Source organism: Littorina saxatilis, linkage group LG11 (assembly GCF_037325665.1).
Source record: "Littorina saxatilis isolate snail1 linkage group LG11, US_GU_Lsax_2.0, whole genome shotgun sequence".
NCBI lineage: Eukaryota > Metazoa > Mollusca > Gastropoda > Littorinimorpha > Littorinidae > Littorina > Littorina saxatilis.
In genome coordinates, this window is record NC_090255.1 from 40,870,779 (window position 1) to 40,884,766 (window position 13,988).

The window sequence follows — 13,988 nt, forward strand, 5'->3', positions numbered from 1 at the left end:
AGACAGAGGAGAGACAAAGATCAAGAGAGAGATAGACACAGAGAGGGTGAGAGACAGAGAGAGAAAGATTGAGAGAGAGAGAGAGAGAGAGAGAGAGAGAGAGAGCGAGCGAGCGAGAGAGAGAGAGTGAGAGAGAGCGAGCAAGAGAGAGAGAGCGAGTGAGCAAGCGAGAGAGGGAGACAGAGAGAGAAAGAAAGAGAGAGTGAGACAGTGAGAGAGAGAGACAGTGAGAGAGAGACAGAGAAAGAGAGAGAGAGACAGAGAGAGAGAGAGAGACAGAGAGACACAGAGAGAGAGAGAGAGAGAGAGAGACAGAGAGAGAGAGAGAGACAGAGAGAGAGATAGAGAAAGAGAGAGAGACAGAGAGAGAGAGATAGAGAGAGACACACAGAGAGAGAGACAGAGAGATAGAGATAGAGAGAGATAGAGAGACAGAGAGAGAGAGATAGAGAGAGAGAGAGAGGGAGAGAGAGAGAGAGAGAGAGAGAGAGAGAGAGAGAGAGAGTTGGCATTAGTAACGTAATCAACAAGCAATGCGGAAACTGAGTAAGAACTCGTTACTCTGAATGGGAGAGGTAACATTATCTGAGTGAGCCTTCCTTGTTCTTGCGACAACAGCAACATCATCATGAGAGAGAGAGTGAGAGAGAGACAGAGAGAGACAGAGAGAGACAGAGAGATAGAGAGATAGAGAGAGAGATAGAGAGAGATAGAGAGAGATAGAGAGAGATAGAGAGAGAGAGAGAGATAGAGAGACAAAGAGAGAGAGAGAGATAGAGAGAGAGAGATAGAGAGAGAGAGATAGAGAGATAGAGAGAGATAGAGAGAGAGAGAGTGAGAGAGAGAGAGAGAGAGAGAGAGAGAGAGAGAGAGAGAGAGAGAGAGAGAGAGAGAGAGAGAGAGAGAGAGAGAGAGAGAGAGAGAGAGAGAGAGAGAGAGAGAGAGAGAGTTGGCATTAGTAACGTAATCAACAAGCAATGCGGAAACTGAGTAAGAACTCGTTACTCTGAATGGGAGAGGTAACATTATCTGAGTGAGCCTTCCTTGTTCTTGCGACAACAGCAACATCATGAAAGCCCACCACACATTTTTATCGTCACTTCGCGAAGCTGGCCACACGAGCGCTGAGTTTTCAGTTAAAAAAAGACTTCGCGAAGTCGACTTCGGGCTGAATAAAGGACCGCCTTTATCTCAACAAATGCCCTGTGCCTGGGTCGCTGGCCGCCTTTATCTCAACAAATGCCCTGTGCCTGTGTCGCTGGCCGCCTTTATCTCAACAAATGCCCTGTGCCTGTGTCGCTGGCCGCCTTTATCTCAACAAATGCCCTGTGCCTGTGTTTGCTGGCCGCCTTTATCTCAACAAATGCCCTGTGCCTGTGTCGCTGGCCGCCTTTATCTCAACAAATGCCCTGTGCCTGTGTCGCTGGCCGCCTTTATCTCAACAAATGCCCTGTGCCTGTGTCGCTGGCCGCCTTTATCTCAACAAATGGCCTGTGTCGCTGGCCGCCTTTATCTCAACAAATGCCCTGTGCCTGTGTCGCTGGCCGCCTTTATCTCAACAAATGCCCTGTGCCTGTGTCGCTGGCCGCCTTTATCTCAACAAATGCCCTGTGCCTGTGTCGCTGGCCGCCTTTATCTCAACAAATGCCCTGTGCCTGTGTCGCTGGCCGCCTTTATCTCAACAAATGCCTGTTCCTGTGTCGCTGGCCGCCTTTATCTCAACAAATGCCCTGTGCCTGTGTCGCTGGCCGCCTTTATCTCAACAAATGCCCTGTGCCTGTGTCGCTGGCCGCCTTTATCTCAACAAATGCCCTGTGCCTGTGTCGCTGGCCGCCTTTATCTCAACAAATGCCCTGTGCCTGTGTCGCTGGCCGCCTTTATCTCAACAAATGCCCTGTGCCTGTGTCGCTGGAAGCAGAGAGAGAGGCATTTTGTGAACATGTACAGCATGGCATAGACTACGACCACTTATGTCGCCCCTGAATGGCAGATACATTAGACTTTAGAGGTGTCATTTTGGCCCGTTCAACGCCAGTCGCTGATTATCACACAATGGTTCCATGGTTTTGCCCTGTTTGGCCTTTGCAAAACGCTGAGTTGACGATTTATTGAACACTGTCCTAAGCTTGCGTGGACTGAGCTGCAGGTTGATGTCAAATCGTCCCCCCCCCCCTCCCCCACCGACACACATACTCAGTCACTTACCGCAACCACTATCCACCGACCACGCCCCCCCCCCCCCCCACCCCCGCACACACAAACATCCCAAACCCACACACCGTAGTGTTTCCAAATTCGCAATCGCTGCAACACTCTCTCTCTCACCCATCAAGCACACACACACACACACACACACACACACACACACACACACACACACACACACGACGTCAGCAACCTAACAATGTTTCTTTCTATCTTTCTTTATTTGGTGTTTAACGTCGTTTTCAACCACTAACAATGTTTGGCTGCAAAGTGTTACAAGCGGTCAGTATACCAGGCAGTTCTGGGATTCATAACATAAACATTCGTCAAGAATGCGGAGACAGCTTTGATGCCCTGGGTAATTAAGGACATAATGCTGCTAATGATCTGCAATTAATAGTAATGACAGCTGTTGGTGAGAAATTATCTAGTTGCCGTGAACGGTTAAAATGATTGTGTCCTGTTTCGCAAGGTGCAACTTGTAACACTCTGCAAAGTGCGTCTGTGTAGAAGCAGGGGAGAGAAGGAAGAGCCGTAACACACACCCACAAACGCACGCGCGCGCACACACACACACACACACACACACACACAAACATTAACACACACATATGTACACACACGTCACACACACATTCACACTCATACACACACCGCATCCTCTCTCTCCCTCTCTCTCTCTTTCCCCATTTTGTATTTTTATTTCATTTTTGTAGTTAGTCCCTCTTTAGGGCGAGGGCTGGATGTAAAAAAGCAGACCACTGCTTAATCTACTACCCTCGTTAAATAAAGAATTGTCATTGTCCCTCTCTCTCTCCCTCTCCCTCTCTCTCTCTTCTCTCTCTCTCTCTCTCTCTCTCATCTACACCCCTCCCACACAACCCCCACTGCTCCTATCAAGCACACTTGCACCACCACCACCACCACCTCCACCATTGCCTCTACAACTTTCCGTTACGCAAAGCCATCTGGGTGGTCTGACAATGTAGCTCTGTGCAGCACCCTTCATTGCACACACTCTCACGGTCACACAGTGAAGGAGGGAGGGAGGGAGGGGGGGGGGGGGAAGTCAGCACCTCTAAAACAGAAGTTACGAAATCAATGACATTGACAGAAAGAGTTACACTCGACTCAGGCCGCCCCGAAGCGGGAAAGTTTAACTCACAGCGCTTTTCACGTCATGACGTAAGACCGACGACAACGCGCGCAGGAAATAAAGTCTAGCACTAGATCTATAGAGCCACTACTTTCGGTGTGGCATGGTTAGCATTGACTTGCTGGTGTGGCATGGTTAACATTGTCATTGACTTGCTGGTGTGGCATGGTTAACATTGACTTGCTGGTGAGTTTGCTTGCTGTTTTGTTTTCATTTGACGATTACAAAATACAAACAAGTTTAACAGCGATTTTCCGAACATTTGAATGAACCACCACCGTTTAGAGAGTAACAGTACCCAGTAACAAAGAAAATTATGATGGACAAAGTTTTAAAAAATAATGCCAAAAGTGTGTTGTTGTTTTGTTTAAATCGGCGAACAACGTAATTGTTCTATGGAGGCCACACCGAGAGCGAAGCACTGTTTCCCTGCGCACGCGCTCGTCACAAGTTGCTCGTCAGACGTACGTCATGACGTAAAAAGCCCTGTAAGTTGTCTCTCCCGCCCCGAAGCCAGGCAAGCAGGAAGATTGGGGGTGACAGCTTTCCTGGCCTTGCTGCCCGCCACTTCAAAACACAAGTCGGCGCGGACGGGAAGCGGACGGTGTGCGCAAGAAATCAATGCTTGAGAGATTGCCTTCATCAATTTCTCTCACACCCCCCCCCCCCCCCCCCCCCGCTCCTCCTCCTTTTCTCAACAAAGCCTGTACCTTCTTGCTACCTCAAGCGCCCCCCCCCCCCCCCCCCCCGCCCCTTGTCACCGAAGCCCACATGTCTCTTTTTTTGTGCTTCTTTCCTTCCGTGTACTTTAAAACTGAGCTGAGCCCCTTATAAAGTTATATTGTTTAGCTGTAATTGCAACGTTTACAACAACATGTACCAATCATTGAACAATGAGTTCAAAACTAAACTTCTTGAAGTCAAGTTGAAGCATGGTGCTGCAATCCTGACAACAATGTGTCAAGGGTCGCCATGAAGCAAAGGCAAAACAGAGAAACAGAGAACAAGGGAATTGGGCAAACAGCCACACCACAGAAAGGAAGTGAAATCCATCAGACCTGTGCTGTGCACTGAGTAACTAATGAGAATGTTGGAAGGCAGCATTCTTCACACCTCAAACTAAAAACATCATGTCACTTTGTGAACTGAAACTCGAACCATGAAAAAATCTTCATATCTACCTACAAAAGCAAGGGGGTGGGGTGTGTGGATGGGTGACAGGTTCTTTAACAAACACTTTTGCTGCTTCCTGGTTGTGGCACATACTTTTGTGAACAGGCTGACGGCTTATGATTGGAGTACAGCGTTGTCTGCGATCAAAGTACACCCGTGGTCTTGACACCAGACAAAAGTGCATGAGCCTAGGCCTGGCCCTGTCATTAGACAAGTGCATTTGGGTCAAAATGCATCCTTTTCTTCTTCTTCTGCGTTCGTGGTCTGAAACTCCCACGTACACTCGTGTTTTTGCACGAGTGGATTTGTTTACGTGTATGACCGTTTTTACCCCGCCATTTAGACAGCCATACGCCGCTTTCGGAGGAAGCATGCTGGGTATTTTCGTGTTTCTATAACCCACCGATCTCTGACATGGATTACAGGATCTTTTCCGTGCGATCTTGGTCTTATGTTTGCGTGTGCACACGAAGGGGGATAAGCCACTAGCAGGTCTGCACATAAGTTGACCTGGGAGATCGGAAAAATATTCACACTTAACCCACCAGGCGGCCGCGGCCGGGATTCGAACTCATGACCTTCCGATTAAGAGGCCGACGTCTTATCTCCACGCCACAGCGCCCGTCTCAAAATGCATCTTTTCATCTCAGGGACGAACGAGAAGAAGAAGATCTCAGGGGCCTCACAACACAGGTACACCTGTACCCAGATTCAGAACAATCAGTGCTCGGTGCACTTCTGAGATTGCTGACGCCGTTAGACATGTCTTCCGCTGCTTTCAACCTGGCCTTCACCTTGACACAAACTGTCGGGCTTCGATCACAGTTGTAGTTGCAATAAAACAGAAAGCGAAATCTAAAATCAAAAAGCCCCCCCCCCCCCCCCTCAAGTTAACTGTTTTCAATTCAAGGGGTGTCACATGAGTTTGTAAAATGTGAGAGGAAATAACAGTGGCGACTTTAACGCTCATCCAGTTCAGACCTCTCCAACAGTTTCCTCTTACAATGACATCATTCAAATGCTTAGCTTGAAAAGACTGGAGATGTTAGCGTCCTTATAAAAATAAGGAAAATAAGGGCTCTCAACATTGCAGCCTGTTCATTCAAAGTGTTCAGTTACATTGTACCAGAAAACAATACTGAACAAAAAGACTAACGTCAAGAATAAGAAAAAAAACAGACCAACAGGCGAGTTATCAGAGATTTGGGAAAACAAAACGTTCTCCAGTTCATCAGCTTAGTGGATTTTCAGTAACAATAACAATAAATGGAGAGAAAAAAACACAAAATTAAGTGATTCATTTGTGTTGTATTTCAGCCACTAAAAAGCGCTGTTACAGGTGGATAATATCCCTTAAACCTGTGCCTACAAAAACAGCCTTCAGTACTGACAGCTACAAAGCAGATCAAGCCTTTACCAAGTGACAGCTAAAAAGCAGACCAAGCCTTCCACACTGACAGATACAAAGCAGACTAAGCCTTCAGCACTGACAGCTATAAAGCAGACCAAGCCTTCAGCACTGACAGATACAAAGCAGACTAAGCCTTCAGCACTGACAGCTATAAAGCAGACCAAGCCTTTACCAAGTGACAGCTACAAAGCAGACCAAGCCTTCAGCACTGAAAGATATAAAGCAGACTAAGCCTTCAGCACTGACAGCTATAAAGCAGACCAAGCCTTTACCAAGTGACAGCTACAAAGCAGACCAAGACTTCAGCACTGTCAACTAAGCCTTCAGCACTGACAGCTACAAAGCAGACCAAGCCTTCAGCACTGACAGCTACAAAGCAGACCAAGCCTTCAGCACTGACAGCTACAAAGCAGACCAAGCCTTCAGTACTGACAGCAACAAATCAGACCAAGCCTTCAGCACTGTCAGCTACAAAGCAGACCAAGCCTTCAGCACTGACAGCAAGAAAGCAGACCAAGCCTTCAGCACTGACAGCTACAAAGCAGACCAAGCCTTCAGCATTGACAGCTACAAAGCAGACCAAGCCTTCAGTACTGACAGCAACAAATCAGACCAAGCCTTCAGCACTGTCAGCTACAAAGCAGACCAAGCCTTCAACACTGACAGCTACAAAGCAGACCAAGCCTTCAGCACTGACAGCTACAAAGCAGACTAAGCCTTCAGCACAGACAGCTACAAAGCAGACCAAGCTTTCAGCACTGACAGCCACAAAGCAGACCAAGCCTTCAGTACTGACAGCTACAAAGCAGACCAAGCCTTCAGTACTGACAGCTACAAAGCAGACCAAGCCTACAGTACTGACAGTTACACAGCAGACCAAGCCTTCAGCACTGACAGATACAAAGCAGACCAAGCCTTCAGCACAGACAGCTACAAAGCAGACCAAGCCTTCAGCACAGACAGCTACAAAGCAGACCAAGTCTTAAACAACACTGGCAATTTCTTCCAGGCAGACCCTCTGCAATCCACCTTTATTGATAAATTCCTGGCGCCATTCTTAGAGAGTGAGCAAGAGAAGAGTTACAGGCTAGGGCCACGGAACAGTTAGCTCGCGCCAGGGAATACGTTTGTTAGCGCCTGGCAGTATCTGCAGTGACAGTACAGGTCAATCACACCCCGTCATTGATTCCCACGATCTCTAATTAGCTCCAAGTCTTTTTCTTATTCTTCCACCTGAAGAATAGTTAGCCCCAGTGCTGTAATGGTTGGTGATCAGATGTATTACCGGGTATTACCTCTTACAGTTGGTGTCAATAATTCTCATAATCCCTAATTAGCCCAGTCTCCTCTTTCTACCTGGAGAATGGAGTCTCAGTGTCACATGTACAGCAACGGTTGGTGGAAACTATATATAACAATTAACAAAATCAAGGAAAAGAAAAGCCAAACAAAGAATTTCAAGTGGCAGCCCAAATGTTCGACCTGTTACCAGGCCTTCCTCAGGGGTGTGTCATTCTACGAGACGTCAATTCATGCATCAATTACTAAGCAACACAATACCATGGTTAATTCAGTTACGACTCACAAAGCAAATATTTCAAAGATAAAATTTACATTCAAGCTAAGATCTACTTTCGTTTTGATTGAAATATATAAATATGTCTTACATCTGGCTTATTAGGACTGGTTATGGCGTTTGTCTTGCTGGAGTTATACAGTGGAACCCCCCTTTCAAAACACCTCAATTTAACTTTTAAGTCTCCCTCGCTTATATTCTTTAAGACCCTGTTTTCTGAGACGTTCTGTTTATAACCTCTGTAAATTGGCCCAAAGACCCGATTTTCTCAAGTTTGTGGAGGTCTTAAAAGGGAGGTTCCACTGTAATCAAGCTTGGGGTGTGCACGTTAAAGATCCCACGATTGACAAAAGGGTCTTTCCTGGCAAAATTGTATAGGCATAGATAAAAATGTCCACCAAAATACCCGTGTGACTTGGAATAATAGGCCGTGAAAGGTAGGATATGCGCCGAAATGGCTGCGATCTGCTGGCCGATGTGAATGCGTGATGTATTGACATTGTGTAAAAAAATTCCATCTCACACGGCATAAATAAATCCCTGCGCCTTGAATATGTGCGCGATATAAATTGCATATAAAATAAAAAATAAATAAATAAATAAATCCCTGCGCTTAGAACTGTACCCATGGAATACGCGCGATATAAGCCTCATATTGACTGACTGACTGTCTCCCTGTGTGAGAAGAACACTATAACCTCCTTGGGATACAACGGATAATTACTAACAGATCCGATGGATAATTACCAACAGATCCGATGGATAATTACTAACAGATCCGATGGATAATTACTAACAGATCCGATGGATAATTACTAACAGATCCGATGGATAATTACTAACAGATCCGCTCTATGTGTGAACAAACTGTACACTGTGAATACACTACTCAATCAACTGTAAGTACGCAGCAAAAGTACACTTCGAGTGAGAGGAAATATCAGTGTGACTTAAAGCTTACCCCAGTGTCAATTAACTCCACTGGATGGAAAGTTAAACAAAACTTGTCTGTTTAGCTTTTTAGAAATGAAGAGACGTTGCATGATGCACATGATCTTGGTTAAGAAGTTCTCCCCTAGATAAAGTATTGAATTAAGTGATTGACGTGTGGCATGTAGTACAACGTACTCAAGTTACTGTGAACAATACTGTTAATGTGTTATGCGGACCCTTCTAAATGCCTGTTTCCGATCACCAACTGTCATTTTCACTTTCATGAATATTAATGCTTTTGCTATTTCTGCTGATTGTGCACGTGTCGTCTTCTTCGTCAGTGTCTCATTTCATTATTCTTCTTCTTCTGCGTTTGTGGGCTGAAACTCCCCCGTACACTCGTGTTTTTGCACGAGTGGATTTTTACGTGTATGACCGTTTTTACCCCACCATTCAGGCATGCAGCCATACGCCGCTTTCAGAGGAAGCATGCAGGGTATTTTCGTGTTTCTATAACCCATCAAACTCTGACATGGATTACATGATCTTTTCCGTGCGCACTTGGTCTTGTGCTTGCATGTACACACGAAGGGGGATATTAAGGCACTAGCAGGTCTGCACATAAGTTGACCTGGGAGATCGGAAAAATCTCCACCTTAACCCACCAGGCGCGGCCGGGATTCGAACTCACAACCTTCCGCTTTGGAGGCCGGCATCTTACCACCAAGCCATTGCGCCCGTCAGCCGGCATGACACAGAAAAGTTACAGCACCAACTTGCATACCGCATTAAAAGGTAGAAGCAAGTCCCAAGCCCCTCCTGTGACACCTGCAAATTTAACCACTTCACCTGTCCAGTGAAGAGAAACAACTCTTTCAAAAACCCATAATTATGCACCATACAGCGTTATTTTCGAACACCGTTTTTCATCATGACCAGATCACACCTTGATAACGCTGTATGGTGCATATGGGTTTTGAAAGAGTTGTTTCTCTTCAACACAGTGAGGCATGCATTCCAAATTCATGAGTGGGACTGAAAAATGTCATGAATCCTGAAGAATGTTTAAGGGGGGGTCTGGGGTCCCCCAGATGCTGAAGGATTTGTATAATTAACAACCAAAAAACCGTCACCACAGACATTACGAATCCGGATTTCCGGAATATACCGAAATGTGAAATCATACTCAGGCTGCTAATTAACAATAACAAGCCGCATTTTCTCCATATATATATATATAGTCAATGACCGAAGAACCAAGCTCAGAAGCAAAAGACCTTAACAACAAAAACAAATGTGGTATCATAAGCGGGTTGGGGAAAAAGTTTGTGATTCCGCAAAGAGTTTAGTTACAGCTGTCAAAAACAACACAGCATCTAAATCTGCCATTCGCCAGGCCATGCACATGTCAGAAATCTCATAGATCTGCCCTGCAATTATTATAATTGCATACAGTAAAAGTATCTCTAAAACTGATTAACCTAAATATGTCATTCCCTAATAACTCACTGACAGATTTGAATGTCCCAGTTCTGTTTACCACATTGGCCCCAGGGGAAAATGCAAAGTCATAATAAATCATGTCCCGGTTAACAACCTTAAAATGTAATTCTTTTCATTGATACAGTGGAACCCCCCTTTTAAGACCTCTGAAGATCTGAGAAAATCAGGAATTAACAAGTCGCATAAGGCGAAATTACTACATTTAGTCAAGCTGTGGAACTCACAGAATGCAACTGAACGCACTGCATTTTTCCACAATGACCGTAGTCCACCGCTTGTGCAAAACGGAGTGAAACGGACGAGCCTGTTTAGCACGGTAGTGGTTTCGCTGTGCTGCATAGCATGCTTTTCTGTGCCTCTCTTCGTTTTAACTTTCTGAGCGTGTTTTTAATCCAAACATATCATATCTATGTTTTTGGAATCAGGAACCGACAAGAAATAAGATGAAATTGTTTTTAAATCGATTTCGGAAAATTTTGATCATAATTTTTATATTTTTAATTTTCAGAGATTGTTTATCAGGAAATGATGTAGAATAAGATAAACGTAAATTTGGATCGTTTTATATTAAACATAAATTTATTACAATTTTCAGATGTTTAAGCCACCAAGCTGAAATGCAATACCGAAGTCCGGCCTTCGTCGAAGATTGCTTTACAAAATTTTCAATCAATTTGATTGAAAAATGAGGGTGTGACAGTGCCGCCTCAACTTTAACAAAAAGCCGGATATGACGTCATCAAAGACATTTATCAAAAAAATGAAAAAAAACGTCTGGGGATACCATACCCAGGAACTCTCATGTAAAGTTTCATAAAGATCGGTCCAGTAGTTTACACTGAATCGCTCTACACACACACACACACACACACACACACACACACACACACACACACACACACACAGACAGACACACATACACCACGACCCTCGTCTCGATTCCCCCTCTATGTTAAAACATTTAGTCAAAACTTGACTAAATGTAAAAAGGGGGGAGTCTTGAAATGGAGGTTAATTTGCAGAGCTTTTGAACAGAAAATCTGAAAAAGCAAGGTCTAAAAAAGGATCAGGAATCTTAAATTGGGCCGGCCTAATAAAACCAAAAGGGAGGTTTCACTGACCACTGCCTCACAATATTTCCATTTGAATAGGATGACATTGAGCTCATCAACTTGCCTTTAGATCAATTAAACAACAAGAAGGGCAAAGCCCATACGACTCACATGCTTTACACATTTTTCCTACCAAAATACATGTGACCTTAACCCAAGGTCAAGGTCATTGTTCTGTCCCCAGTTATTTCCGTACCGTACTTTCATTTCATTGTGTATGTTCGCGTGAATATCATTTCCTTTTGCGTGATTGTGGTAGAAAGTCAGCGTGTCGTCAGTCCAGTGTTTACGTCATTATAAACGTCACTCTTTAGTCGTCACTCATTCGTTTCGCCCTCAGCGGCTTCGTTCATTGTTCCTTTGTGTTTCCACAGTTTTTGTAAGTATTTATCCAGGGATTTTGATCCTTATTTTCTTGTAGTTACCACAGTTTGTGTAAGCTTTTAGTCATTGATTTGTGTACCTTATTCACGCCTATATTTCTTCTATCGATGCTCGTGATCGTTTGTTTGCGTGACAGTGACTGACCGTTGTCCTCTAACTGACCGTTGTCCTGTTTCCTTTTCAGTTTCACCGTATCATCACTCTGTATCAAGCATCATTAATAAAGTGTTGAGTTTCACTGTGATTTGTGACAGAGTGTTCGTTTGGTGACATTATCTGTTCTGAGACAGAATAGTCATCCAAGGTCATGCAACACAAAGCTGTTAATTCAAGACATAGGAAGTACAATGGTGCTTATTGGCTCTTTCTACCATGAGATATGGTCACTTTTAGTGGTTCACTACCTTACTTTGGTCACATTTCATAAGGGTCAAAGTGACCTTGACCTTGATCATATGTGACCAAATGTGTCTCATGATGAAAGCATAACATGTGCCCCACATAATTTTTAAGTTTGAAACAGTTATCTTCCATAGTTCAGGGTCAAGGTCACTTCAAAATATGTATACAATCCAACTTTGAAGAGCTCCTGTGACCTTGACCTTGAAGCAAGGTAAACCAAACTGGTATCAAAAGATGGGGCTTACTTTGCCCTATATATCATATATAGGTGAGGTATTGAATCTCAAAAACCTCAGAGAAAATGTGAAAAATGTGAAAAATAGCTGGTTTTTAGGCAACATTTATGGTCCCTGCGACCTTGACCTTGAAGCAAGGTCAAGATGCTATGTATGTTTTTTGGGGCCTTGTCATCATACACCATCTTGCCAAATTTGGTACTGATAGACTGAATAGTGTCCAAGAAATATCCAACGTTAAAGTTTTCCGGACGGACGGACGTCCGGACGGACGGACGGACGGACGACTCGGGTGAGTACATAGACTCACTTTTGCTTCGCATGTGAGTCAAAAACTAACAAAAGGGCAAAGATTTTTTTCTAGGTCATCGTCCCACCTAAAGGCAGTTTAGATTAATTACAATTTTCATTTAATTTTTAATGAAGCTAAGCCTTGAGTCGCCTTGTGGTGAGATATGTGCGCGTTATGATATAAATGTTCTTCTTATTATTATTATTATTATTATTATTTCCTGTAAAAGCCACAAACTTTTCCCCAAACCCTCATAGGCTGATCCCAGCTGATAGACTAAGCTTTGCACACTTGAGGGTCAAGTAGTGATGACTGCGAGCACTGCCAAGTGACTGGCTGGTAAACAGGATAAGGTGTACATGACACTGCCACAGTATCCTTCACCACATAATGAAATCACCAGTAGGCCATTCACACACCACTTCCTACTTGTTCAGTCAATGCTAACCTTGATAACTCAACTGAAGGATCATGTGACTTAAGGGTCATGGGGGTCATACGTTGCCTGCAGACAAAACCAAGCACAGGCTGACTTACATTACGCACATTTTCAACTATATGGAAAACTCAGTGGTCACTGCATGGTCAATTTACTAAAAATACCATCAAATGCCATTGCTAGGTTATTGATAATGATAGTCGAAGTCAGAGTTTGCTATACACTGCAAACAGAAACTCACTGCACGAAAGTGAAAGTAGCCTCTGCAAGTAGTAACAGTGACAGAAATCAAGAACACAAAGTATCTTCCGGCATGCCGCATTATAAACAAAGTGTTGATCCATAATAAAGCATGACTTTCCTTTGTATGTGTGTGGTTGGGGGGGGGGGGGGGTTAGTGTGACTGAAATAGTGAGTTCTTGAAAGAGTGTTCTCTGCATGTAATTATAAAATGCTCAGCAAATGTCCCTGTTGCTTGACTGTGAGCATAAATTTGCAATCGCAAGACTTGTCACTCAAGGCTTTCTCAAAATGGTATACACAACTGGTAGATAACTTAAAAGATTCCCGGTTAAAACAAGGAACCAAACAGATATCTGTGCTGACTACATGAAATAACTATATCTCTCACTACATTTCCTACTATACTTGCTTGGGACCAACACAGAGTCGCTTCTAGTTCTATGGAATTACGCAGTAATTTGTATCACAACAATGATTCACATTCACATGTGCAGTATTACACATGTATACTAACTGACACATCCAGACAAAAATAAGGACAATACATATGTAGTAAGTGGTGATGATTGAGGAAGCAGAGTATGCATCAGGAATACACATGAATAAATCCAATTAGGAGCAAGAGGGGGAAACAATACTAAAACAAAAAAAGAAAAGAAAAAAACCGAGACAGAAATGACACAAAGAATAAAGTTGATAAAACATTTGACAAACATATCATGATCAAGTGTTCTGACTATCTTCTATTTTTTTAACGAAACTGAGGGGCCTAAAAACATTTTTTTGCACAAATATAATATATAATAATTAATATTAATAATATTATGCAATTTTTTCGTTGTTAAACTTCTTCTCTCCCCCTACTTTCTTTCTTTGAAAATACTTAATTCGTATGTGTTTAAAGGACTATGGTGCGAAGGGGT

At 43.7% G+C, this 13,988-nt stretch overlaps 1 protein-coding gene across 4 annotated transcripts in view; it reads right to left on the reverse strand.

Annotated features, from left to right (window-relative positions):
* LOC138980467 (arf-GAP with SH3 domain, ANK repeat and PH domain-containing protein 1-like) overlaps nucleotides 1-13,988 on the reverse strand; it is a 75,562-nt gene that overhangs the window by 60,915 nt on the left and 659 nt on the right. The gene's annotated exons all lie outside the window — the stretch shown is intronic.